Below are 27,070 nucleotides of genomic sequence, written 5' to 3' on the forward strand. Positions count from 1 at the left end.
CAATAAATATGTTGAAACACAGGAAGTGTGAGAAAACACTTTAAAATATTTCAAGCAGTTTTTAAGACTACATTTTCCAGCTTCAATGGAAGTATGTTGTGTTTCCCTTTGATTAGTTATTTATAAATTAAAAAAAAAATCAGTGTTTATTATCATTGTTTTGGGGCTTCCCAAGTAGCTCAAACAGTAAAGAATATGCCTGCAATGCAGGAGACCTGGGATCAATCCTACATTGGCAAAATCCTCTGGAGAAGGGTGTGGCAACCCACTCTGTTATTCTTGCCTGGAGAATTCCATGGACAGAGGAGCCTGGCGAGCTACAGATCTACAGTCCATGGGGTCACAAAGAGTTGGACACAGCAGGGCAACTAACATACATATACACATCATTGCTTTTAGACATGTGATGTTCTATAAACAGATAAGATTGGCAAAAAGAACTTCTGTCTTTTTAACTTATCAGTCAGATGACATTAAATTACCAGGTGAATTTCAATTTCATAATTTGATTTTCATGCCATCATCTGTAATAGTGCAAAGATAATTGTAATGGGACAGTCATGAATGTAAGATGTGATGAGTTAGGTCTAAATATTTCTGATATCATAGGTGAATCCCCAGATAAATTATATTGATGTTACATAGTATCTAACATTTTTTGGTTTCTAGAATGTTTTATTGCATGTCAAACCAAACCTGTTCTTCATAAAGCATAGAGTTGTTGCTTTGGCTGAAAGAAATCCATTCCAGAATTCAGATACTACATACTGCCAGTGAGATAGGTGTAAGGGAAGTTCACTGAGGCTTGCTAAATGCTATCATCTTCAATTACCCTCCAACTTTTAGAGTTTCTTAAGAAAACCTGATACTTCCTCTTGCTAAAAGCGCCAGCACCAGCATCATGAGTCGTAGATGGACAGTTCTGTCAATGCATTTTCTTCTTCTTCTCAGTTGGAATCCATTTGGTCTGTGTGAGCTGTCAGCTTAGATCTAACTCTTTCTGCATTTCTGCACATGTGGAGCAGAAGTTGAGTCCCTGAGCACATTTCAAAGCTGTGGTTCTGGCCCTGATGTTTTAAGAAGTTTTCTTTTCTTCCAAGTGGAGGGACTATGATAGTTAAAATGGTCATGGTTCCTGTGTTGCTATTCTTCATAATTTTCCAACTAGCTCTAAGAGAGCTAGTTATATATTTGATAGAATAATATTTGCTTACTTAACAATTTTGTTAACTGCTTTCGGACATACCAGTTCATTCACAATCTGGCCATTCTTTGCTTTACTAATAGCTAAGTTTGGCTGAGATTGATTTTATGTGTATATTAATTGCTCAAATTAAAAATGAATAAATTATTTAAAGTTCCTTATTTGGGATTTTGGATCAAGTACTAAGTGAAGTATTCCTTTTATGAATTTTGAATTAACCATAATATATTTTGTTTTTCTTTTTTTTTTTTTTGGTTGGAACTACAGGGCAGCATATCAGAAGGTTTAATGGGTTCTATCAAGATGCTGACCTAATTTAAACATTAATCATACTAAATAAACTACAGATCATTGTGCCACTTATAATGGTTAAATTTACTGATCACTTGTTCTTAATTGAATTGTTTACCAAGCCTATATATAGTTGATACCATTTCTACTTCCAATTTTATCATTTTGAAAATTATAAAAATGTTTTTATTTGGAATTCAAATTAAAAGCCTACTAATACTTTAGGATTATCTATGAGAGTAGTCAAGGATAAATTTGAGAATATTTATTGAAGATTTTAGTTGCTAACCAAAGGATCTTGAATTTAGTACTGTAAATAGTTTGAAGTCAGAGGAAACATTTGAAGGAAGGGTAAATTGGAGTACATGAGCTTTTACCCCAAGTTTATTGAGATACAACTAACATATAACATTGTGTAAGTTTAAAGTGTATGATATGATGATTTGATACATATAATTAGCATGAAATAATTACCACTACCATTTGTGTATTTGTATGTGGTAAAAGCATTTAAGATCTGCTCTCTTAGCAACTTTGTATTATGTAAAACAATAATTTAACTATAGTCATCATACTGTGTATTAGATCCCTAGAATTTATTCCACTTGTATTTGGAAGTATGACCCCTTTGACCAACATCCCCATTTTCCCCGTCCTCCATTCCATGGAAACCACCATTCTATTCTCTCTTTCCATAAGTTTGGCTCTTTTAGAGTCCACATAGGATTGAGATCATAGAGTATTTGCCTTTGTCTGACATGTTTCACTTATTGATGGCTAGGAGGGCTTTTTTAAATTGGTAATGTATACATATATATCCAAGTTAATTGAATAGCTTGCACATAAGTTCACAAATGTGCTGGCAAAAACAAACAAGTAGCTTATAGTATACACACGGAGGGATTCAAGGGATCATGGGAAGAATATTCAGCAACTGTCAGAGCCTTGGCCACAGCCTGAGATTTCTGCAATTTTAAGAATCAAAAATTGCTGCCTAAACTGGAAGCTGATTGAGAATCACCAAGGATGCTGGGAGCCTTGAGAGATATGGGAAACACTTAAGAGAGGTTATCTATATATCAATGACTAACTTAATCTGGAAATATATAACCTACACAAAGGATATCTTTAATTCCTGATTAAAGTACCTTTTTATTAAGACTTTGTTCATTCTTTTTCAACCTTTATTCATTGAACAAATATCTATTGATTGCTTACTGCGTTACGGGCAATTTGAGGCATTCTGTAAATAGTTGTAAGTTAGATAGAAAAGCCCTCTTCCCTCATGAGACTTATGTTGTTGTAAGGTGGGTGGTGGGTGAGGTAAATGGTAAACCAATCCATGTGGAAATCATGGATAGTGAGTTTTACTGCTTTGCTACTTTGTATTAATTTGCATGTCTGTTATTACTTGCTTGTATACTCAAATGCTAGAGCTTCCCAGGTGGCTCAGTGGTAAAGAATCCACCAGCAAATGCAGGAGATATGGGTTCAATCCCTCGATCAGAACAATACCCTGGAGGAGGAAATGGCAACCCACTCCGATATTCTTGCCTGGCAAATCCCATGGACAGAGAAGCCTATCAGGGCTAGGATTTATAGAGTTGCAAAAGAGTCAGACACTACTTAGCAACACTGCTTAGATGCTACCACATTTTATACGTTCCATCTTTCCTCATGCTCTTGATATGTATTTGTTATTGAGTCAAGTGACAGAATAAAGGGAGAGGAGAGTAAGTTGAGGGAAGAATGGAACATGAAGAAGGGAGACTGTGACAATAGACAACATGATGGATTTGGTTTCATTAGTAACTTTTGACTTTTAAAAATTTAAACTAACAGAATTTTTAGTGCCACATAATCTTAAATGGACAACTATATTGAAGTTGATGGGGGTGAAATAGGAGAATGAAAAAGCTGGCTTAAAATCCAACATTCAAAAAGCTAAGATCATGGCATCTGGGCCCATCACTTCATGGCAAATAGAAGAGGAAAAAGTGAAAGCAGTGACAGATTTTATTTTCTTGGGCTCAAAATCTCTGTGGATGATGACTGCAGTCATAAAATGAAAAGATGCTTGTGTCTTGGAGGGAAAGCTATGACAAACCTAGACAGTGTATTAAAAAACAGGGACATCACTTTGCTGACAAATGTCCATATAGACAAAGCTGTAGTTTTTCAAGTAGTTTTGTATGGATGTGAGAGTTGGACCATAAAGAAGACTTTGTGCTGAAGAATTGATGCTTTTGAATTGTGGTGCTGGAGACCACTCTTGAGAGTCCCCTGGACTGCAAGGAGATCAAACCAGTCAATCCTAAAGGAAATCAGTCTTGAATATTCATTGGAAGGACTGATGTTGAAGCTGAAGCCCCAATACTTTGGCCACCTGATGGTATCATAATACCATGATAGAAGGTGCTACATTTCTTTGATTAAAAAGAAGAAATGAAACAAATGTAGGAAACATTGGCTTTTGACTGATACAGCAAAACAGTTGATACATTAGTAACTGTTTTTGATTGAGTAATATGGAAAACTAGGTAATCTAAAATTTAATAAGTTTATACATGTATACTATAAACTGAGCCAGAGTTTAATTAATCCAAATACAGATATAAAATACATGATTATCACATCACTTAAAATGTTATTTGCTTTCCATTGACTCCAGAAATCCAAGCATATTATGGGCATTTCTGTTGATCTTAAGTTTAATTTTAAAACACCATCACTAAAAGAGCCTCAAGAGAACAGCTTATCATTTTGATAAGAAATCCCCCCAGGAATGCAATTAGATAGCATTGGCCATTTACAAATTACGCTACTGATTATATAGACAAAATATACAGCTGAAATAAGTGCTTCTGTGCTAGCATCAAAAGGTGAGTTATAAGAAAATTTGGAAGATGGAACTGGGTTTTCCCCACTTTACTGTCAGCTGGATATGTGCACCTTATATTTGGTGCTGTGATTTTTCTCCAGCTAGTTCAGAATTTTTAAAAATTGAGCCATAATTTTCTTTTTCGCATAAAATTGTCAGGATATTGAAAAAAATAATGGGATCAAAGTTGAAAGATTATATTTAAAATCAAGATAGTTACTTATGTGTTGAGTTAGCCAAAACTGTTTTTGTATTTCCCTATAACATGGCTCTAGTAGCACTTAGTTGTCTTTAATTTATTTGAAACAATTTTGTGAGATTGTGTTGTGACAGCTGTTATATCAGCATGTGTTAAAAAATGCTTCTAAATTGATGATTTTTTATGCAACCATTTTAATATTGAAGATGAAAAAAGCAACATTTTATGCATATTATACTTTATTGTTTTAAGAAAGGTTAAAAACACAACTGAAACACACATACACACACACACAATATTTGTGCAGTGTATGGGGAAGGTGCTGTGACTGATTGAGCACATAAAAGCATTCTGCAAAGTTTTGTGCTAGAGATTCCTCACTGGACATTCCTCTGTGATTGGATAGAATAGTTGAAATTGATAGTGATCAAATTGAGACATTAATTAAGAACAATCAACATTATACCACATGTGAGGTAGCCAACTCAAATTATCTAAGTCAAGCATTGAAAATCATTTGCACAACTTGGTTATGTTAATTGCTTTGATATTTCAGTTCCACAAAAGTTAAGTGGAAAAAAACAACAACAACAAAAAAGAAACAAAGGCTTAATTCCAACAAGTACTACTCTAAATTAGACCAGCTCTGTGTCCAAAATTAGTCAACAGAAAAGACACAATCTTCCATCAGGGTAGCACAAGATCACATATATTTTTGATGACCAGGCAAAAGGTGTTATGTATGGATGTCACAGTTGGACCATAAAGAGAGCTCAGCTGAGAGCTGAGTGCCAAAGAATTGATGCTCTTGATCTGTGGTGTTGAAGAAGACTCTTGAGAGTCCCTTGGACAGCAAGGAGATCAAACCAGTCAATCCTAAAGGAAACCAGTCCTGAATATTCATTGGGAGGACTGATGCCAAAGCTGAAACACCAATACTTTGGCCACCCAATGCGAAGAACTGACTCATTTGAAAAGACCCTGATGCTGGGAAAGAGTGAAGGCAGGAGGAGAAGGGGATGACAGAGGATGAGATGATTGGATGGCGTCAGCAACTCAATGGACATGAATTTGAGCAAGCTCCAGGAGTTGGTGATGGATAGGGAAGCCTGCTGTAGTCCATGGGGCTGCAAAGAGTTGGACATAACTCAGTGACTGCACTGAACTGAAAAACTGTTACAGTATGGCTAGGAATTTCTGACTCATCTGCTGTATTCACCAGTCACTGCATCTTTGGGTGTCCATTTATTTCAGTCTTTACAAAATTATTTTAATGGAAAAAAAAAGAGTGTCAATTCCCTGAAAGACTGTAAAAGGCATCTGGAACAGTTCTTTGCTCAAAAAGATAAAAGATAAAGATAAAGATGGAATTGTGAAGTTGCCTGAAAAATGACAGAAGGTAGTGTAACAAAATGATGAGTACATTGTTGAATTAAGTTACTGGTGAAAATGAAAATTGTGCCTTTATTTTTACTTTAAAAAGGGAACTTTTTGGCCAACCCCAGAGCATCCATGCAGCAATTAGATATTTAGAAAATTATTTAGAAATATCTATGTATGACCATGAGAAAGGCTTTCTTATCTCTCTTTGCTATTCTTTGGAATTCTGCATTCAGATGGGAATATCTTTCCTTTTCTACTTTGCTTTTCGCTTCTCTTCTTTTCCAAGCTATTTGTAAAAGAATAGCAAGGAGAGATAAGAAAGCCTTCCTCAGTGATCAATGCAAAGAAATAGAGGAAAACAACAGAATAGGAGAGACTAGAGATCTCTTCAAGAAAATTAGAGATACCAAGGGAACATTTCATGAAAAGATGGGATCGATAAAGGACAGGAATGGTATGGACCTAACAGAAGCAGAAGATATTAAGAAGAAGTGGCAAGAATACACAGAAGGACTGTACAAAAAAGATCTTCACGACCCAGATAATCATGATGGTGTGATCACTCACCTAGAGCCAGACATCCTGGAATGTGAAGTCAAGTGGGCCTTAGAAAGCATCACTACGAACAAAGCTAGTGGAGGTGATGGAATTCCAGTTGAGCTATTGCTGTGGAAGTGCTGCACTTGATATGCCAGCAAATCTGAAAAACTCAGCAGTGGCCACAGGACTGGAAAATATCAGTTTTCATTACAATCCCAAAGAAAGGCAATGCCAAAGAATGCTCAAACTGCCACACAATTGCACTCATCTCACACGCTAGTAAAGTAATGCTCAAAATTCTCCAAGCCAGGCTTCAACAATACATGAACTGTGAACTTCCAGATGTTCAAGCTGGTTTTAGAAAAGGCAGAGGAACCAGAGATCAAATTGCCAGCATCTGGTGAATCATCGAAAAAGCAAGAGAGTTCCAGAAAAACATCTATTTCAGCTTTATTGACTATGCCAAAGCCTTTGACTGTGTGGATCACAATAAACTGTGGAAAATTCTGAAAGAGATGGGAATACCAGACCATCTGACCTGTCTCTTGAGAAACCTGTATGCAGGTCAGGAAGCAACAGTTAGAACTGGACATGGAACAACAGACTGGTTCCAAACAGGAAAAGGAGTCCGTCAAGGCTGTATATTGTCACCCTGCTTATTTCACTTATATGCAGAGTACATCATGAGAAACGCTGGGCTGGAAGAAACACAAGCTGGAATCAAGATTGCCGGGAGAAATATCAATAACCTCAGCTATGGAGATGACACCACCCTTATGGCGGAAAGTGAAGAAGAACTAAAGAGCCTCTTGATGAAAGTGAAAGAGGAGAGTGAAAAGGTTGGCTTAAAGCTCAACGTTCAGAAAACTAAGATCATGGCATCTGGTCCCATCACTTCATGGGAAATAGATGGGGAAACAGTGGAAACAGTGTCAGACTTTATTTTTGGGGGCTTCAAAATCACTGCTGGTGGTGATTGCAGCCATGAAATTACAAGACGCTTACTCCTTGGAAGGAAGGTTATCACCAACCTAGACAGCATATTTAAAAGCAGAGACATTACTTTGCCAACAAAGGTCCGTCTAGTCAAGGCTATGGTTTTTCCAGTAGTCATGTATGGATGTGAGAGTTGGACGGTGAAGAAAGCTGAGCACCGAAGAATTGATGCTTTTGAACTGTGGTGTTGGAGAAGCCTCTTGAGAGTCCCTTGGACTGCAAGGAGATCCAACCAGTCCATCCTAAAGGAGATCAGTCCTGGGTGTTCATTGGAAGGACTGATGTTGAAGCTGAAACTCCAAGGGCCACCTGATGGGAAGAGTTGACTCACTGGAAAAGACCCTAATGCTGGAAGGATTGGGGGCAGGAGGAGATGGAGGCAACAGAGGATGAGATGGTTGGATGGCATCACCAACTCAATGGACATGGGTTTGTGTAAACTCTGGGAGTTGGTGATGGACAGGGAGGCCTGGCATGCTGCAATTCATGGGGTCGCAAAGAGTTGGATACGACTGAGCGACTGAACTGAACTGAAGTGAACTGACCCTATCTTGTTTACTTACTACGTATTTAGCATTGTGCAAGTACAACTGCAGTATAGAAGAAATGGCTGAAAAAATAAGAAACAATGGATAATGCAAATCTTGACTTAAGCTAATCAAACAGACACTGAAAGCTTTAAATTCTCCTCCATACACACCCAATATAATCCTTTAACCTTTGTGATACAATGTAATTTTTTTTGTTATACAATCAAACTTTGGCCCAGATAACTGACACTGGGTTGTGGTGAAGAATCTGTACAGTGTTTATTGTAAGACAAAAGACAAAGTCACCTAATGCTCAAAAAGTTTGAACTCCCTGATGGGCTTCAAGAAAGTTTTTAAAGGCAATGTGAGGGAGGGGATTCACAGAGTATGTGATCAGCTCATGAACAGCTCTCTCATTTGTTGATGGTAAAGTAACAGGGCAGTGACACAGGGGTTAATGTTATCAATCATCAGATTCCAGTAGGTCTAGGGGCTAAATGTGCCTGGTGATTTGGGGGAAGGGGATTAACATCTGTAAAACAACTTAGGAAATGCGCATGCTTTTATCTAAGTACTTCAGTTCAGTTCAGTTCAGTCGCCCAGTCGTGTCAAACTCTCTGTGATCCCATGGACTGCAGCATGTCAGGCCACTCTGTTCATCACCAACTCATGGAGCTTGCTCAAACTCATGTCCGTTGAGTTAGTGATATCATCCAACCACGTCATCCTCTGTTGTCCCCTTCTCCTCCTGCTTTCTATCTTTCCCAGCATCAGAGTCTTTTCAAATGAGTCAGTTCTTTGCATCAGATGGCCAAAGTATTGAAGTTTCAGCTTCAGCATCAGTTCTTCCAATGGATATTCAGGACTGATTTCCTCTAGGATTGACTGGTTTGATCTCATTGCTGTCCAAGGAACTCTCAAGAATCTTCTCCAACACCACAGTTCAAAAGCCTTGATTTATGTCAATGTACGGCAAAAACCGCTACAATATTATAAAGTAATTAGCCTCCAATGAAAATAAATAAATTTTTAAAAAATGAAAATTAAAAAAAAAAGCATTAATTCTTCATGCTTAGCCTTCTTTATGGCCCAACTCTCACATCCATACATGACTACTGGAAGAACCATAGCTTTCACTAGATGGACCTTTGTCCAGGTACTTCAGAGAGGAGCTACAGATTCTGTGACTGCTCTATGGCTGATTTACTGTTTAAATTCTTAGTAGTTCTCCTGGCCCAACTGCAATGTTTGTCACTCTGTGTTCATATCCTTTCCAATTGTTAATTCTCTAGCCAGGATTTTTGACTCTGGGGAGGCCTGGGAGACTTCCGTTGTTGTATTAATACAAACAAGAGGCAGGTAGAGAACATGGTGGAAGGGATCCTTCCCAGGGAGGGACCCGTAGGGTTTTACTTGGTCACACTTTTAAATCAGAGCACTAATCTTGAGAAAATGCACCACTTATCATTTTACAAAAGATGTATAAAATGTCTGAAAAACACTAATTTTAATATCAATATTTCTTTCTAAAGCTTACTTGAATGCATCATACAGATTTAAATTGTATATTCAAAATTCAAATTCTGATGGAAAAACAAATGAATAATTAGTAAATGAGATCAGTTTTACCCTTGAGTTTATTAAATTTTTAGCAGATATCTTGAAGTTTCATTCAATTTCAAGTTCCATGTGTGATATGTCAAAGAAAAATTGAACCAGACAAGTTAAACAGGCAAGGAATACTTCATTTAAGACTGTTGCAATAAGAAAGAGAGATTAAACTCAACACCTCTGAAATTAAAGCCTGGAGTGTTGTTAAGCAGTGAATTGAGCTAGTGTAAAAGTTCTTAAGTATGTTGAGGAGGGTGTGCAGAGATTGGTCGATGTAATTAAGTGTTCTGTGCTTGCTAATTGATATTTATTGGAGTTAGACTCCTCTCTCAAACACATACACACCATAGGTGTGTATCTAGAAGGGCACTGTCTTCCTTGATGATTATATTTCAAAGGAATGGCTCCCAGGTCTTTTTATTTTATTTTTTAATTTATTTTTATATTGGAGGATAATTGTTTTACAGAATTGTGTTGTTTTTTGTCAAACCTCAACATAAATCAGCCTAGGTATACATATATCGCCTCCCTTATGAAACTCCCTCCAACCTCCCACCCCATCAACCCTCTAGGTTGATACAGAGCCCCTGATTGAGTTTTCTGAGCCATACAGCAAATTCCCATTGGCTATCTATTTTACATATGGTAATGTAAGTTTCCATGTTATTCTTTCCATATATCTCACCCTCTCCTCCCCTCTCTCCATGTCCATACATCTGTTCTCTATGTTTCTCCATTGCTGACCTGTAAATAAATTCTTCAGTACCATTTTTCTAGATTCCGTATATGTGCATTAGAATACAATATTTATCTTTCTCCTTCTGACTCACTTCATTCTGTATAATAGGTTCTAGGTTCATCCACCACATAAGAACTGACTCAAATGCATTGGGTAAGTAATATTATGGCTGAGTAATATTCCGTTGTGTATATGTACCACAATTCCTTTATCAATCTGTTGATGGACATCTAGGTTTCTTCCATGTTCTATCTATTGTAAAGAGTGCTGCAATGAACAATGGGATACATGAGTGTTTTTCAATTTTGGTTTCCTAGTGTATATGTCTAAGAGTGGGATTGCTGGGTCATATGGTGGTTTTATTCCTAGTTTTTTAAGGAATGTCCTTACCGTCTTCCATAGTGGCTGTATCAATTTACATTCCCACCAACAGTGCAAGAGTGTTCCTTTTTCTCCACACCCTCTCCAGCATTTATTGTTCGTAGACTTTTTGATGCTGGCCATTCTGACCAATATGAAGTGATATCTCGTGGTTTTGATTTGCATTTCTCTAATAATGACCAATGTTGAACATCTTTTCATATGTTTGTTAGCCATCTGTATGTCTTCTTTGAAGAAATGTATGTTTAGGTCTTTTTCCCACTTTCTTACTGGGTTGTTTGTTTTTCTGGCATTGAGTTGTATGAGCTGCTTGTATATTTTGGAACTTAATCCTTTGTCACTTGTTTCATTTGCTATTATTTTCTCCCATTCTGAGGGTTGTCTTTTCACCTTGCTTATAGTTTCCTTTGCTGTGACAAAACTTTTAAGTTTAATCAGGTCCCATTCTTTACTTTTGCTTTTATTTCTGTTACTTTAGGAGGTGGGTCATAAAGGATCTTTCTTTGATTTATGTCATCAAGTGTTCTGCCTATGTTTTCCTCTAAGACTTTTATAGTTTCTGGTCTTACATTTAGGTCTTTAATCCATTTTGAGTTTATCTTTGTGTATGGTGTTAGGAAGTGTTCTAATTTCATTATTTTACATGTAGCTGTCCAGTTTTCCCAGCACCATTTATTGAAGAGGCTGTCTTTGCCCCATGGTATATTCTGCCTCCTTTGTCAAAATTAAAGTACCCATAGGTGCATGGGTTTATTTTTGGCCTTTCTATCTTTCGTTCTTTGGCCTGCATTTCTGGTTTTGTGCCACTACCATACTGTCTTGATGACTGTAGCTTTGTAGTATAACCTGAAGTCAGGAGGGTTGATTCCTTCAGCTCCATTCTTCTTTCTCAAGGCTGCTTTGGCTATTCAGGGTCTTTTGTGTTTCCATATGAATTGTGAAATTTTTTGTTCTAGTTCTGTGAAAAATGCCTTTGGTAATTTGATAGGGATCACATTGAATCTGTAGATTGCATTTGCTAGTATAGTCATTTTCACAATATTGATTCTTCCCACCCAGGAACATGGAATATCTCTCCATCTGTTTATGTCATTTTTTATTTCTTTCATCAGTGTCTTATAATTTTCTGTGTACAGTTCTTTGTCTCTTTAGGTAAGTTTATTCCTAGATATTTAATTCTTTTTGTTGCAGTGGTGAATGGGATTGATTCTTTAATTTCTCTTTTTGATTTTTTGTTGTTAGTATATAGAAATGCAAGTGATTTCTGTGTATTGATTTTGTATCCTGCAACATTGCTAAATTCACTGGTTAGTTCTAGTAATTTTCTGATACTATCTTTAGGGTTTTCTATGTACAGTATCATGTCATCTGCAAACAGTGAGAGATTTACTTCTTTTCTGATCTGGATTCCTTTTATTTCTTTTTCTTCTCTGATTGCTGTAGCTAGGACTTTCAGAACTATGTTGAATAATAGTGGTGAAAGTGGTCACCCTTGTCTTGTTCCTGATCTTAGGGGGAATGCTTTTCATTTTTCACCATTAAGAATAATGTTTACTCTATGCTTATCATATATGGCCTTTACTATGTTGATGTAGGTTCATTCTATGCCCGTTTTTTGAAGAGTTTTAATCATAAATGGGTGCTGAATTTTGTCAAAGGCTTTTTCTGACTCTATTGAGATTATCATACGGTTTTTATCTTTCAGTTTGTTAATATGGCGTATCACACTGACTGATTTGCATATATTGAAGAATCCTTGTATTCCTGGAATAAGCCCAACTTGATCATGGTGTATGATTTTGAACGTGTCACTGAATTGTGTATACTAAAATTTTGTAGAGGATATTTTCATCTATGTTCATCAGTGACATTGGGCCTTAGTTTTCTTTTTTTGTGTTGTCTTTGTCTGGCTTTGGTATCATGGTGATGGTGGCCTTGTAGAATGAGTTTGGAAGTATTCCTTCCTCTGCAATTTTTTGAAAGTGTTGTAGAAGGATAGGCATTAGCTCTTCTCTAAATGTTTGATAGAATTCTCCTGGGAAGCCATCTGGTCCTGGGTTTTGTTTTTGGGGATATTTTTGATCACAGCTTCAATTTCAATGCTTGTAATTGGGTTGCTCACAATTTATATTTCTTTTTGGTTCAGTCTTGGAAAATTGAACTTTTCTAAGGATCTGTCCATTTCTTCCAGGTTATCCATTTTATTGCCATACAGTTGTTCATAATAGTCTCTTATAATCCTTTTTATTTCTGCATTGTCTGTTGTAACCTCTCCTTTTTCATTTCTAATTGTGTTGATTTGATTCTTTTCTCTCTTTTTCTTGATGAGTCTGGCTAAATGTTTGTCAATTTTGTTTATGTTTTCAAATAACAAGCTTTTAGTTTTATTAATCTTTACTATTGCTTCTTTCACTTCTTTTTCATTTATTTCTGCTCAGATCTTTATGATTTCTTTCCTTCTACTATTTTTGAGGTATTTTTGTTCTTCTTTTTCCAGTTGTTTTAGAGGTAAAGTTAGGTTGTCTATTCGATGTTTTTCTTATTTCTTGAGGTAGGATTGTATTGCTATAAACTTCCCTCTTAGAACTGCCTTTGCTGCATCCTATAGGTTTTGAGTTGTCGTGTTTTCATTGTCATTTTTTTCTCAAAAATTTTTTATTTCCCTTTTGATTTCTTCAGTAACCTGTTGGTTATTTAGAAACGTGTTGTTTAATCTCCATGTGCTTGTATTTTTTAGTTTTTTTCTTGTGATTGATATCTAGTCTCATAGCGTTGTGGTCAGATAAGATGCTTGATATGATTTGAATTTTCTTAAATTTACTGAGGTTTGATTTATGACCCAAGATGTGGTCTATCCTAGAGAATGTTCCATGTGCACTTGAGAAGAAGGTGTATTCTTCTGCATTTGGATGGAATGTTCTGAAGATATCAATGAGATCCATCTCATCTAATGTATCATTTAAGACTTGTGTTTCCTTATTAATTTTCTGTTTTGATGATCCGTCCATTGGTATGAGTGGGGTGTTAGTCTCCTACTATTATTATGTTACTTTCAATTTCTCCTTTTATGTCTGTTAGTGTTTGTCTTATGTATTGAGGTGCTCCTATGTTGGGTACATAGATATTTATAATTGTTATGTCTTCCTCTTGGATTGATCCTTTGTTCCTTATGTAGTGTCCTTCCTTATCTCTTGTAATCTTCTTTATTTTAAGGTCTATTTTATCTGATATGAGGATTGCTACTCCTGCTTTCTTTTGCTTCCCATTTGCATGGAATATGTTTTTCATCCTCTCACTTTCAGTCTATGTGTGTCTTGAGGTCTGAAGTGGGTTTCTTGTAGACAGCATGTATATGGGTCTTGTTTTTGTACCCATTCAGCCAGTTTGTGGCTTTTGGTTGGAGCATCTAATCCATTTGCATTTAAAGTAATTATTGATACATATGTTCCTATTGCCATTTTCTTAATTGTTTGGGGTTGATTTTGTAGATCATTTTTCTTCTCTTATATTTCTTGACTATAAGTCCATTTAACATTTGTTGTAAAGCTGGTTTCATGGCATTGATCTCTATTAACTTTTTTTTGCCTGAAAAGCTTTTGATTTGTCCATCAGTTTTGAATGAGATCCTTGCTGGGTACAGTAAGCTTGGTTGTAGATTTTTCCCTTTCAGTACTTTAAATGCATCCTGCCATTCCCTTCTGGCCTGCAGAGTTTCTGCTGAAAGATCAGCTGTTAAGCATATGGGGTTTCCATTGTATGTTACTTGTTGCTTTTCCCTTGATGCTTTTAATATTCTTTCTTTGTGTTTAGTCTTTTTTAGTTTGATTAGTATGTGTCTTGGCATGTTTCTCCTTGGGTTTATCCTGTATTGGACTCTTTGTGCATCTTGGACTTGGTTGACTGTTTCCTTTTCCATGCTGGGGAAATTTTCAACTATAATCTCTTCAAAAATTTTCTCATACCCTTTCTTTTTCTCTGCTTCTTCTGGGACCCCTATAATTTGACTGTTGGTGCATTTGATATTGTCCCAGAGGTCTCTGAGACTATCCTCAGTTCTTTTCATTCTTTCTACTTTATTCTGCTCTTCAGAAGTTATTTTCACCATTTTATCTTCCAGCTCACTGATTCATTCTTGTGCTTCAGATATTCTGCTATTGATTCCCTCTAGAGTATTTTTAATTTCAGTAATTGTATTGTTTATCTCTGCATCTTTAATTCTTCTAGGTCTTTGTTAATTGATTCTTGCATTTTATCCAATCTGTTTTCAAGGTTTTTGATCATCTTTACTATTATTTTGAATTCTTTTTCAGGTAGTTTGCCTCTTTCCTCTTCATTTATTTCAACTTCTGTATTTCTAGTTTGTTCCTTCATTTGTGTAGTATTTCTCTGCCTTTTCATTATTATTTTTTTAACTTACTGTGTTTGAGGTCTCCTTTTCCCAGGCTTCAAGTCTGAATTATTTCTTCTTTTTGGTTTCTTCCCTACTAAGTTTGGCCCAGTGGTTTGTGTAAGCTTCTTATAGGGTGACATTTGTGCTGAGTTTTTGTTTGTTTGTTTGTTTTTTCTCTGATGGGCAAGTTTGAGTGAGGTCGTAATCCTGTCTGCTGATGATTGGGTTTGTATTTTTGTTTTGTTTGTTGTTTAGATGAGGCATCCTGCACAGGGTGCTATTGGTGGTTGTGTGATGCCCAGTATTGTATTCCAGTGGTTTCCTTTGTGTGAGTTCTCACTATTTGATACTCCCTAGGGTTAGTTCTCTGGTAATCTAGGGTCTTGGAGTCAGTGCTCACACTCCAAAAGGTCAGGGCTTGATCTTGTGTCCAAAATGGAACACAATAGGCAGCAAAAGCATGTCTTGAATTCACTAGGTCCCAGAAGTCCAGAGAACACTGGGACCCTGAGCAGCGATGCTAGTTCCTCTTATGAACTTGTTCATGGTGATGGTTTCATGAGACTGTTTGCACATGTCCAAACCCTTTGTAATGTACACAGGCAGACCTTGAAGATACTTCAAGTTCAGCTCCAGGACACTTTTTTTTTTTCTTTTTCTTTTGATCTTAGTATATACTTTCACTGACTCAAAGGGAGCAGCATGGAAAAGCCTCGAACCCAGGACTTTCTAGCACAGTGTTGCTCCCAGGTCTTTGAGAAAGGCATCCCTGGGTTTTAAACCTGGCCAGAAGCTGAGAGAATATTCACATCTCAACAGGACCAAGACAGAATTTACATTTGAAAATTTTCTGAAGTGAATGTGTTAAGTAAAGAGTAGCCAGGGGCCAATAGTTAGGAAACTAACTTCCTTAAATTTTTTTTAAGCTGAGGGGAATGTTAAGGCTCTCTTGATCAGAAGTGAAAGATATAAATTGGAAGGTACTCTCTAGTTTCAGAATAACTGAAGGGAATCTTATATGCATTTCATTTTTATAAGAAAAGATCTTTAAGTTTCTGTGATAGATTATGTGCCACTGACTACTGGCCTTTTTTAAGAGGTAAATGCTAACTGTTAAGAAGAGGAATAATAGTATACCTACAGGGTTGATTTTCATTGAGATTAAATGGAAATATATATATAAAGTTGTTACCACAATCCAAAATCATAGATTGCACTCATAAAGGAAAGCTGTTAGATGTCATTAATGAGCATAGAGCCTCTGATTCTGTTTGAAAATATTTGCATGATTCAGTGATATAGGATAGGTTATTATGGTAAAAATATTTTAACACATCATTTTTTGAAATATCTATTAAAACAGCTTGTGTTCATTGTATCTGTATGTAGCTTTATATAACTTAATTTTGATTTGGGAAATGTGTATTTTTACTTCATTTTAAGCCCTAAGTGTCTGTCTTTGTAACAGTTATAATATCCTTTCCTAAGGCCATATAAGCCTGAGGGAATGACTAATGCTGAGGGGAAAAGCTTAATAATCTTTAAGACTTTGGAGCTTTTGAGACCACAAGACCTTCACTCATATTCCTTTTCTCTTGACTACCTGATTGCTTCTGTTATTTCCTTAATGATGAGTACAAGCAGTTATTGAGGTTTCTACTTGCCACTACCTGCCTTGTTACCTGGAGGCTTTGAGAGGACCTGCCTGCTGCTTTTGTGGCTCCCCCTCATTTGCAGAGGCTTACAGTTCTGAAATTTCTGCTCTCCTTGTTTTCTTTCCCTCCACTCTTGCTACTAGTTTTGCTTCTTCTAATCTTCTCACCATTTTCTTCTCCCATACATTGGTTATAACTTTTGTTAACCTGTTACTGTTGTCCTGTTCTCTCAATGAAGAGAATTCCTCACTTTGGAATTTAGGATATTTCTCTAGAAGTGACAAAACAAAATGTGTGTGCATAGCTACTTCACGTTTACAGGAGCAAAAGCAGACTGTCACTACTTAGAGTTAAGGAACATAAGGTAAAATCTTCTCTACAGGGACCACATCAGATGTTAAATAACTAGGCCTCATGGAAATATGTAATATGGTGACACTAAAATATAAAAACTCTAGCAGTCTCCTCATATCATTATGCATCTCTTCTGCTTCTGTAACTCTTCCTACTTATTTCATTTACCTTAAGTGCCAATAACTAAGTATTCTATATGTTAATTTCATATTCAAACTTCCTAAGATATATAAAATTATTTGATCACTAGCCATCATAAGGAGCACCCATTTTAGAGAGATTTAATGTTCTGGAATTTTTGTTTTGTCCTTGCCCTGATTTATGGTCTGCTTAGATCTGCCTGAGAATGGAGATTGGAGCCTGATGGTTAAGGAACAAGTTATTCTAAGAGATAGGCTGTGGACTTGGGACCACTTTTTGTGGGAGTCATATCTGTGATCATCACAAGGGAAAGAGAATGTGATTAGCTAGAAAACTATAGTATAGACTATTAAAGGGTACAGTGTGGGTAAAAATAATTTGAATTAAATTTTCAGCTTTCTAACATAGAGCTTACAGGTAGAGGTTATAGAACAGCACTTTCTATGAAGCGAGAAGCTTCCCTAACCTTCAAGACTCCTCATTTGATGTGGCTGATGCCAACAAAACTGACTGAGGCAAGAATCATCAAAGTTTTCAAAGAGCAACCTTTGTCATTCTTATAGAAGATTTTCTGTATTTTCATCCTCTCCTGATTTTTCTGAATAATCTAGAGTTTATGACTACCTGACAATCAGTGTGAGGTACTAGGTTAACCTCGACATGTTCCTGAGTGCTTATGGAAAGTTTGAATCAATGTTAATTTTCCAAAGTCACTGTCCTATGTGTATCACATTACAACTGAGTCCAAGCTTTATGCGTACCTGAGACTGTTCTTGCATTTCTCCACTATAAAGGATGTCCACAAGGCAGAGCTTTCAAATCCCAAAGTTTTCTTTTTCCCACCTACAAATAAGACCTACAAGGTCCTACTGGGAAAAAAAAAATTGTTAATTATCCACTTTGATAGTCTTGTGCTCTTTAAATAGTAATAACACTAAGACACTAAGAAACAAACACTTCTCACTATCATTTTTGTCCTATGATTTTGTTTTTACGGTACTCGAACATAATTATTACACTAGTTCACAAACGTTACTACAGAAAAGCTTAAAAACACTGTGTCTGGCTTTATATATTAGCAATCAAGATCAGCTTAAAGGTGGGAAGAGCTGAAACTTAAACTTAGCTCTTCTATTTGTGAATTGCATGTTCTTTCCATAATATGACAGAAATTATCTTGTAGTAATATCCCTACAAAACTAGTGAGCACTGGTGAAGAAGGGGAGTTATTTTTAGAAGCAGTCAGTCCTGATTGAAATTCACATGCTTTTAATTATTAGCTATGCAATATTTCCCTGAGCATTTTTAATGAAAGTATATAAGTAAAAAAGTTACACTGAACATCCAAACACCCACCACCTAGATACTGATATCAAAATTTTACCATGTGTTCTTTTATCATATAGTGAACTACAGCTACGTGGTTTTGACAGCTATATTTTTCTCACTGTGGTACAATTTCCCCATCTGCAAAATGGGAATGAATAACTCCTGAATCCTGTGGACAGAGGAGCCTGATGGGCTGCTGTCTATGGGGTCGCACAGAGTCGGACACCACTGAAGCGCCTTACCATGCATACATACATTGGAGAAGGAAATGGCACCCCACTCCAGTATTCTTGCCTGGAGAATCCCTGGGATGGAGGGGCCTGGTGGACTGCTATCTATGGGGTCGCACAGAGTTGGACACGACTGAAGTGACTTAGCAGCAGCAGCAGCATAGTATTTTGGGGGATTATTCAAGATAACATTTATAATTGATTAGCAAAATACCTGAAATAGAATGAGTAATAAATTCAATGAAAATGTTCTTTGTGTGAGTACTTTTCCTTCCAGTGAAGGAAAAACTTTCCACACATGGAGAGAAGCTACAAGTATTTTCCCTTATGTGTGTGGGTGTGTGTGCTTAGTCACTGAGCCATGTCCAACTCTTTTCAATCCCATGAACTGCAGCCTGCCAGACTCTTCTGTCCATGGGGATTCTCCAGGCAAGAATACTGGAATGGGTTGTCATGCCCTCCTCCAGGGATCTTCCCAACCCAGGAATCTAACCCAAGTCTATGCATTTTGCAGGTGGATTCTTTACCATCTGAGCCACCAGGGAAGCCCATAAATACTGGAGTGGGTAGCCAATCCCTTTTCCAGGGGATCTTCCTGAACAAGGAATAAAACCAGGGTCTCCTTCATGGCAGGCAGATTCTTTACCAGCTGAGCTACCAGGGAAGCCCCATTTGCCTTTATATTAATCATCAAATACAGAACTTTCCTACTAGGAGATAGCTTTATTTGGAATGGCTTTGTATTTCCTCCAGATTCCGTGGGTTAACAAAAAACTTATTTTAACTTACTGAGATTCCTTGAAATAAACTAACCATTGAAATGAAATGAAATGTTAGTCACTCAGTCACATCTAACTCCTTGCAATCCCATGGACTGTAGACCACCAGGCTTGTCTGTCCATGGGATTTTCCAGGCAAGAATACTGGAATGGGATGCCATTTTCTTCTCCAGGGGATCTTCCCCCAGGTGTCCTGAATTTCAGGCAGATTCTTTATTGTCTGAGCCACCAGGGAAGCCATTAGGACTTCTTTAACTCTAAGGTAACTATTCAGAAGTGTTGACTTTCATGGTATCATGGGATTCTGGTCGCATTTGGGTATGTGGTATACTAGCTTTTAAAATTAGTGTTTCATTAAGCCAGCTGTTAATTCAGTTAATTCAGTCTTGTACTGACTAATGGTACTTTGTACTGTTTCCTCTCCCACAGAGGCACCAGAGATGGCACATTCAAGAACATTCATTTAGGAATATCTTCACTTTTATCTGTTTAATGTACTTGGTATGGATAAAGGACAGCAAAGGCCTCAAAGCAGAGATATCTTTAAGGTACAGAGGTGCCACTGATTAAAGACATGTATTCAAAGCAAAAGGTTGTAATAAAAGAAAGGGGTTAATAGTGAAGCAAAACAGATCAGAGTTAATCCAAGATAATTTCTTAGATAACTGATTGAAAGGTGGCTGCATAGGTTGTTACATAGATAATAAGAAGGGAAATGTAGAGTGATTTATCTCCATCTTTGAAATTCTTATTCATAGAGAAAACCTAAAATAATAGGGACTGGAAAAAATTAAAAAGTCAAATTAGGACCATACTTGACAGTGTAGGTCTTGAAAGTTATATCAGAAATTCTCTGAGTCTCTCTTCCAGCAATGATCCCTATGGCCTTGAATTTTTTTATCCATAAAATTAGGATGTTGATAAAGTGTTATCTCCAATTTTAATACAGCTTTGAAGCTGGTGGAAGAAGGCTTGAAACTGTAAATAGAAATATATCAGAAGACCTTAATTAATGGAAAAGCATACTCTATTCTTCTGTTTTATAGAAAATGTTTTAAAAAACTGTGTTGGTTCTAGAGAATTCAACAGAATGACAATAAGGGTATGGAAAAGTAAATATTATCATACAGTACTGGTGAGCATGCAAGTTTATATAATTGTGGGGCCAGAAATCTATCACTTGTAATAAGTTGAAAAAGGAACTTGCAGACATTTGTATAATATGACATTTATACCTAAAGAAGAGGGGTCAGATTGACCTTCCATGCATGTTTTTATGTTGGTTTATTTTCATAGAACACATCTGAAAGGGTATTCAAGGGAAGTATGATATGGAAATAATGATAGGAAATACAAAGTTTTTCAAGTAATTTAGGAAAACAATTATTTTTAAAGTGCTCTCTTTATGTGAAGTTTAGTATATTTTTCAAGGAATAAGTGGCAGCAAAGGCCTCTAAGCAGAAAAAGAAAAAGAAAAAAATTCTTTAAGACAAGTCAATTGAAAAATAAAATAAAATCTTCCCTTTATTTAGATATTCTGAGAATTCCAATTAACATGGTTAACTAAGCATTTTAATGTAAAAAATTTGCACTTTCACTTCAAAAAGTAGAATGTTTGCAGATTCAACAAATGTGAAAATTAGCTCCTCAAAAAATATACACATGTGCTCTTTTCAAGAAATATAGAGGAAAGCTGTCTTATGACAAAAATGTATGCTTAAAATGTTCAAAGACTAGCACCACCTGGGAAGCCCAAAAGACATTGTGTAAAATACTCAAACATATAAAATGAAGAATAAAAATAATCTAACAATAACAGGGTTGCATGAGAGAAAATGAGAGAATTTATTTTTAAAATGAATATGATATAGTTTTTGAAATTGAAAAAAAAATAGGAAGAATAATGGTCAACTAGTGACAACAATAGAAAACAGTAGAATGAGAAAGAATAGAGATCTCTTCAAGAAAATTAGAGATAACAAGGAAACATTTCATGCAAAGATGGGCACATTAAAGGACAGAAATGATATGGACCTAACAGAAATGGAAGATATTAAGATGAGGTGGCAAGAATACCCAGAATTATTCAAAAAAGATCTTAATGACCCAGATAACCACAATAATGTGAGCACTCGAGCCAAACATACTGGAGTGTGACCTCAAGTGGGCCATTGGAAGCATCACCGCAAACAAAGCTAGTGGAGGTGATGGAATTCCAGCTAAGCTATTTCAAATCCTAAAAGATGATGCTGTGAAAGTGCTGCACTCAATATGCCAGCAAATTGGAAAAGTCAGCAGTGAACACAGAAGTAGGAAAGGTCCGTTTTCATTCCAATCCCAAAGAAGGACATTGCCAAAAACTGTTCAAACTGTCACACAATTGCACTCATTTAGCCCACTAGCAAAGTAATGCTCAAAATTCTACAAGTGAGGTTTCAACACTATGTGAAGCGAGAACTTCCAGATGTTCAAGCTGGATTTAGAAAAGGCAGAGGAACCAGAGATCAAATTGCCAACATCCACTGGATCATATAAAAAGCAAAAGAATTCCAAAAAATCATCTACTTCTGCTTCATTGATTACGACAAAGCCTTTGACTGTGTGGATCAAAACAAACTGTGGACAATTCTTCAAGAGATGGGAATACCAGACCACCTTACCTGCCTCCTGAGAAATCTGTATGCAGGTCAAGAAGCAACAGTTAGAACCAGACATGAAACACCAGACTGGTTCCAAATTGGGAAAGGAGTACATCAAGGCTGTATATTGTCACCCTGCTTATTGAACTTATATGCAGAGTATATCACACAAAATGCTGGGCTGGATGAAGCACACGCTGGAATCAAGACTGCCAGGAGAAATGTCAATAACCTCAGATATGCAGACGGCACCACCCTTATGACAGAAAGTGAAGAGGAACTAAGGAGCCTCTTGATGAAAGTGAAAGAAGAGAGTGAAAAGCTGACTTAAAACTCAACATTCAAAACATGAAGATCATGGCATCTGGTCCCATCTCTTCATGGCAAGTATATGTGGAAACAATGGAAACAGTGACAGACTATATTTCCTTGGGCTCCAAAATCACTGCCAATGGTGACTTCAGCCATGAAATTAAAAAACGTTGACTCCTTGGAAAAAAAGCTATAACAAACCTAGACAGCATATTAAAAAGCGGAGACATTACTTTGCTGACAAAGCTCCATCTATTCAAAGCTATGCTTTCTCCAGTAGTCAGGTATGGATGTGAGAGTTGCACCATAAAAAAAGCTGAGCACTGAAGAATTGATGCTTTTGAGCTGTGTTGTTGGAGAAGACTCTTGAGAGTCCCTTGGATTGCAAGGAGGTCAAATCAGTCAATCCTAAAGGATATCAATCCTGAAAATACACTGGAAGGATTGATGCTGAAGTTGAAGCTCCAGTACTTTGACTACCTGATGTGAAGAGCTCACTTATTAGCAAAGATCCTGATGCTGGGAAAGATTGAAGGCAGGAGAAGAAGAGGATGACAGAGGATGTGATGGTTGATGGCATCATCGACTCAGTGGACATGAGTTTGAGCAAGCTCCGGGAGATGGTGTTGGACAGGGAAACTGGGTGTGCTGCAGTGCATTGGGTCTCAAAGAGTTGGACATGCCTCAGTGACTGAACAGCAAGAAGTGGCAACTAAATAAGGAACTAGCAATTGGAAGACACGGTTGGAGAAGTTATAAACTCTGCAGCAGAGATATAAAACATGGAAGATAGAATGAGAAATTTGAGAGGATGAAATTAAATGCTGTCACAGTGGAAAAAGACAATGTGAGAAGTTTGCTGACAACGTCCAGCATGGGACACAATCAAGAACTATGAGAATAATGTCATGCAAGAATACATGAAAGGATAAGTCAAAATAAATATATAACTAAACATAGTAAGATTGTAAAGCATATGAAAAATATCTCTTTGAAAATATCTCTTTAAAAAACACCCCCAAATAAACTGTAAGGACAAATATAAATAGTTTGAAAAGTAACAGTGAAAGTAGTAGTTGCTCAGTCATGTCCGACTCTTTGCAACCCCAAAGACTAGAGCCCACCAGGTTCCTCTGTCCATGGAATTCTCCAGACAAGAATGAAGGAGTGCATTGTCATGCCCTTCTCCAGTTGATCTTCCCAACACAGGGATCAAACCTAGGTCACCCGCCTTGCAGGCCGACTCTTTACTCTTTGAGCTACTTAACTACTTTAAAATTAGTGATTTGTTTTTAACAAAGGAGCCACTGGTAGTTGACAAATTGGGAGAAGGAATCTTCCTTTACCAAGTTTGACAAGCTGTTAACTTGACGTGTTGTGCTTTGCTAAGTCACTTAGTCATGTCTGACTGTTGGCAACCTCATGTACTGTATAGACCACCAAGCTCCTCTGTCCATGGAATTTCCAGGCAAGAATACTGGAGTGGATTGCCATTTCCTCCTCCAGGGATTCTTCCCAATCCAGGGATCGATTCCATGTCTCCTGCTTGGCAAGTGGATTCTATAGGGCTCCAAAATCACCGCAGATGGTGACTGCAGCCATGAAATTAAAAGATGGTTCCTCTTTGGAAGAAAAGCTATGGCAAACCTAGACAGCATATTAAAAAACAGAGACATTACTTCGCTGACAAAGGTCTGTGTAGTCAAAACTATGGTTTTTCCAGTAGTCATGTATGGATGATGTGAGAGTTGGACCATAAAGAAAGCTGAGCAATGAAGAATTGATGCTCTTGAACTGTGGTGTTGGAGAAGACTCTTGAGAGTCCCTTGGACAGCAAGGAGATCAAACCAGTCAATCCTAAAGGAAACCAGTCCTGAATATTCATTGGAAGGACTGATGCCGAAGCTGAAACACCAATGCTTTGGCCACCGGATGTGAAGAACTTACTCATTGGAAAAGACCCTGATGCTAGGAAAGATTGAAGGCAGGAGGAGAAGAGGACAACAAAGGATGAGGTGGTTGGATGGCATCACTGACTCAATGAACATGAGTCTGAGCAAGTTCTGGGAGATGATGAAGGACAGGGGAGCCTGGCATGTTGCAGTATACAGGGTCACTAAAAGTCAGACATGACTGAGCGACTGAACTGAACTTAAGCCATCTGGGAAGCCCAAAATTTCTTATAGGGCAGATCTAATAGTGGCAAACTGTCATAGCTTTCATTTTATTGGGACATCTTAATTTCTGCTTCAATTTTGAAGTAGTTTTTCTGTGTGTTGAATTCTTGGCTAAGAATTTTGTCTGTCTTAGAGCACCTAGAATGTAACATTCTACTGCCTTCTGCAGTCATAAGTTCTGATGAGAAGTTGGCAGCAATTCTTAATGAAAGTCTCATATTTGACAAGTTGATTCTCTCTTAGGACCTCTAAGATTCCCTGTCCATGTCTTTCTAAAGTGTCATTATCATGTATCTGCTGTGGACCTCTTTGAGTTTATCCTACTTAGAATTTACTGAATTTTTTGAATGTATAGGTTAATTTTTCTAATCAAATTTAGGTAGTTTTGGGCCATTATTATATAAATACTCTTTCTGTTCTTTTCTTTCTCTCCTAACCTACTTGGACTCCCAGTATGTGTATGTTGGTGCATTTGATGGTGTCACATAAGACTCAATCTTTATTTTACATCCTTCTTGTTTATTTCTATTATCTGATCAATTCTCGGTTGACCTTTCTTATATTTTCTTTTATTATTTCTTCTGCTTGCTCAGATCTGCTTTTGAAAACCCTATAGTGATTTTTTTTTTTTTCATTTCACTCACTTGCTGCAGTTTTTACTTCCAGAATTTTAGTTTGGTTCCTTTTTGTAAATTTTGCCTCTTTATTGATTAACTATTTGATAAGACAATTTTCTTTCGGTTTCCTTTGGTTGCATATGTTTTTCTTTAGCTTTTGAGCATACTTAAAATAATTGATTTAAAGTCTTAATCTAGTAAGTCCAATGTTAGTGCTTCCTCAGAACAATTTCTATTAATTGCTTTTATTTTCCTGCATGTATCCCATGGTTTACTGTTTATTTACATTTTTCATAAGTTTTGTTGAAAACTGGGCATTTTGAAAATTATAGAATATTGGATAAAAAGATTCTCCCTCATCTCCAGGTTATGTTTAGCAACTTTATTGAACTGACTTGTAATGTCTGCATTATTTTTTGTATGCGGCCACTCAAGTCTTTGTTCCTTTAGCTTGTGTTCAGTTAGGGGTTGGCATAGATTTCCTTAAATACCTGGGTTCGAAAAGTATCTTTAAGTCTTTGAAGACAGACTCTGGGACATATCTTCTACCCACAGTTGGATGATTTACAACTCACTTCCACTTCATGTTTGCACAAATTCTAAGTATAAGCTATAGGTAAGAGCTTAGGGCATTTTCAGGTCTTTTTAGAGCATGTCCATGTGTACATGTGTTCATGAATTTCTAGTTTCCAATGGATATGTTGGAGCTTTTCAAAACTCATATTTCTAAAGGCATCTCATTACTCAGCTTTCCTGACAATCATTTTGGTTATTTTGTTTCTCCTAAACAGTTATCCATTGCCTCATGTAGTACTAGACTAACTCATTTACCTGTAAATGTTTTAAACAAATACCTCCTGAGTATCTGCCTCATCAGTGGAAGTGTTTTGAGATAGGCCAAGACAAGCCTCTCAGACATCTTCTATGAAGTCAATATATAAGCACAACACACAAGCACTATTCTTTGCAAATGAGGTTCATTCTTCAACTTTAGGTACGTGTACCTGTACCAGAAATGTGGTTGTTATCTTCAAAGCAATCACTGAGCTGGAAAGAGGGAGGGGACCAGTATATGTTAAATACCTCAAAATTCTTTATTCTTATTGAGATCTAGCCAGTTTTTCTTTCTTTCTTTTTTTTTCTTTTCAGCCAGTTTTTCTTGATTATGGATTCCTGTGGTTGCTATAAGATTTTCCTTAGTTTCTAGAATTCCAAAAAATTGTATTACAACAGTTTTTGCCAATTTATTTGTTATATCTATGGAGTGCTAGATTTTTGGAATCTTATTCTGCAAGTTTCACTGATATCTCCAGTTAGAATATTCTAAAATGTAAAATAAGTAGCTGGTTTTGTCTACTAAATCTATATTTTAAGGTAAAAAAAAAAAACTGAAATCAAAAATTTAAATTTAAGTATCCTTTGGCATCAGTATGCAAAATGCTTCACACCGAGATGTGTCTGAATATGGCACATATTCCAACACATATTTAATATTATTAAATCTTGCTGAAAGCTAAACTTCAATATGTTCTTAATATTTCTCCAACTCAACCCTGTCCCTATGCTTCCCATTTCTGTTATGACGTGCAGCTGAAAACATTGATGTCGTTTTTCTATTCTCTTTTGTTATATTTTCTAGCTCACAAATTGTCAGTAAATTGTCAGGACCCCATTTCTAAGTACTAACATTTT

The 27,070-nt window shown here is 36.7% G+C and overlaps 1 long non-coding RNA gene across 1 annotated transcript in view; it reads left to right on the forward strand.

Annotated features, from left to right (window-relative positions):
• Positions 1-27,070, forward strand: part of LOC145503592 (uncharacterized) — a 171,780-nt gene that overhangs the window by 37,389 nt on the left and 107,321 nt on the right. Inside the window, exon 3 of the long non-coding RNA XR_014051580.1 lies at positions 20,063-20,181. This is a non-coding gene — a long non-coding RNA (uncharacterized LOC145503592). The remainder of the gene's footprint in view (positions 1-20,062; positions 20,182-27,070) is intronic.

Source organism: Giraffa tippelskirchi, chromosome 4 (assembly GCF_054371585.1).
Source record: "Giraffa tippelskirchi isolate mGirTip1 chromosome 4, T2T-mGirTip1v1.2.pri, whole genome shotgun sequence".
In the NCBI taxonomy this organism is placed as follows: Eukaryota; Metazoa; Chordata; class Mammalia; order Artiodactyla; family Giraffidae; genus Giraffa; species Giraffa tippelskirchi.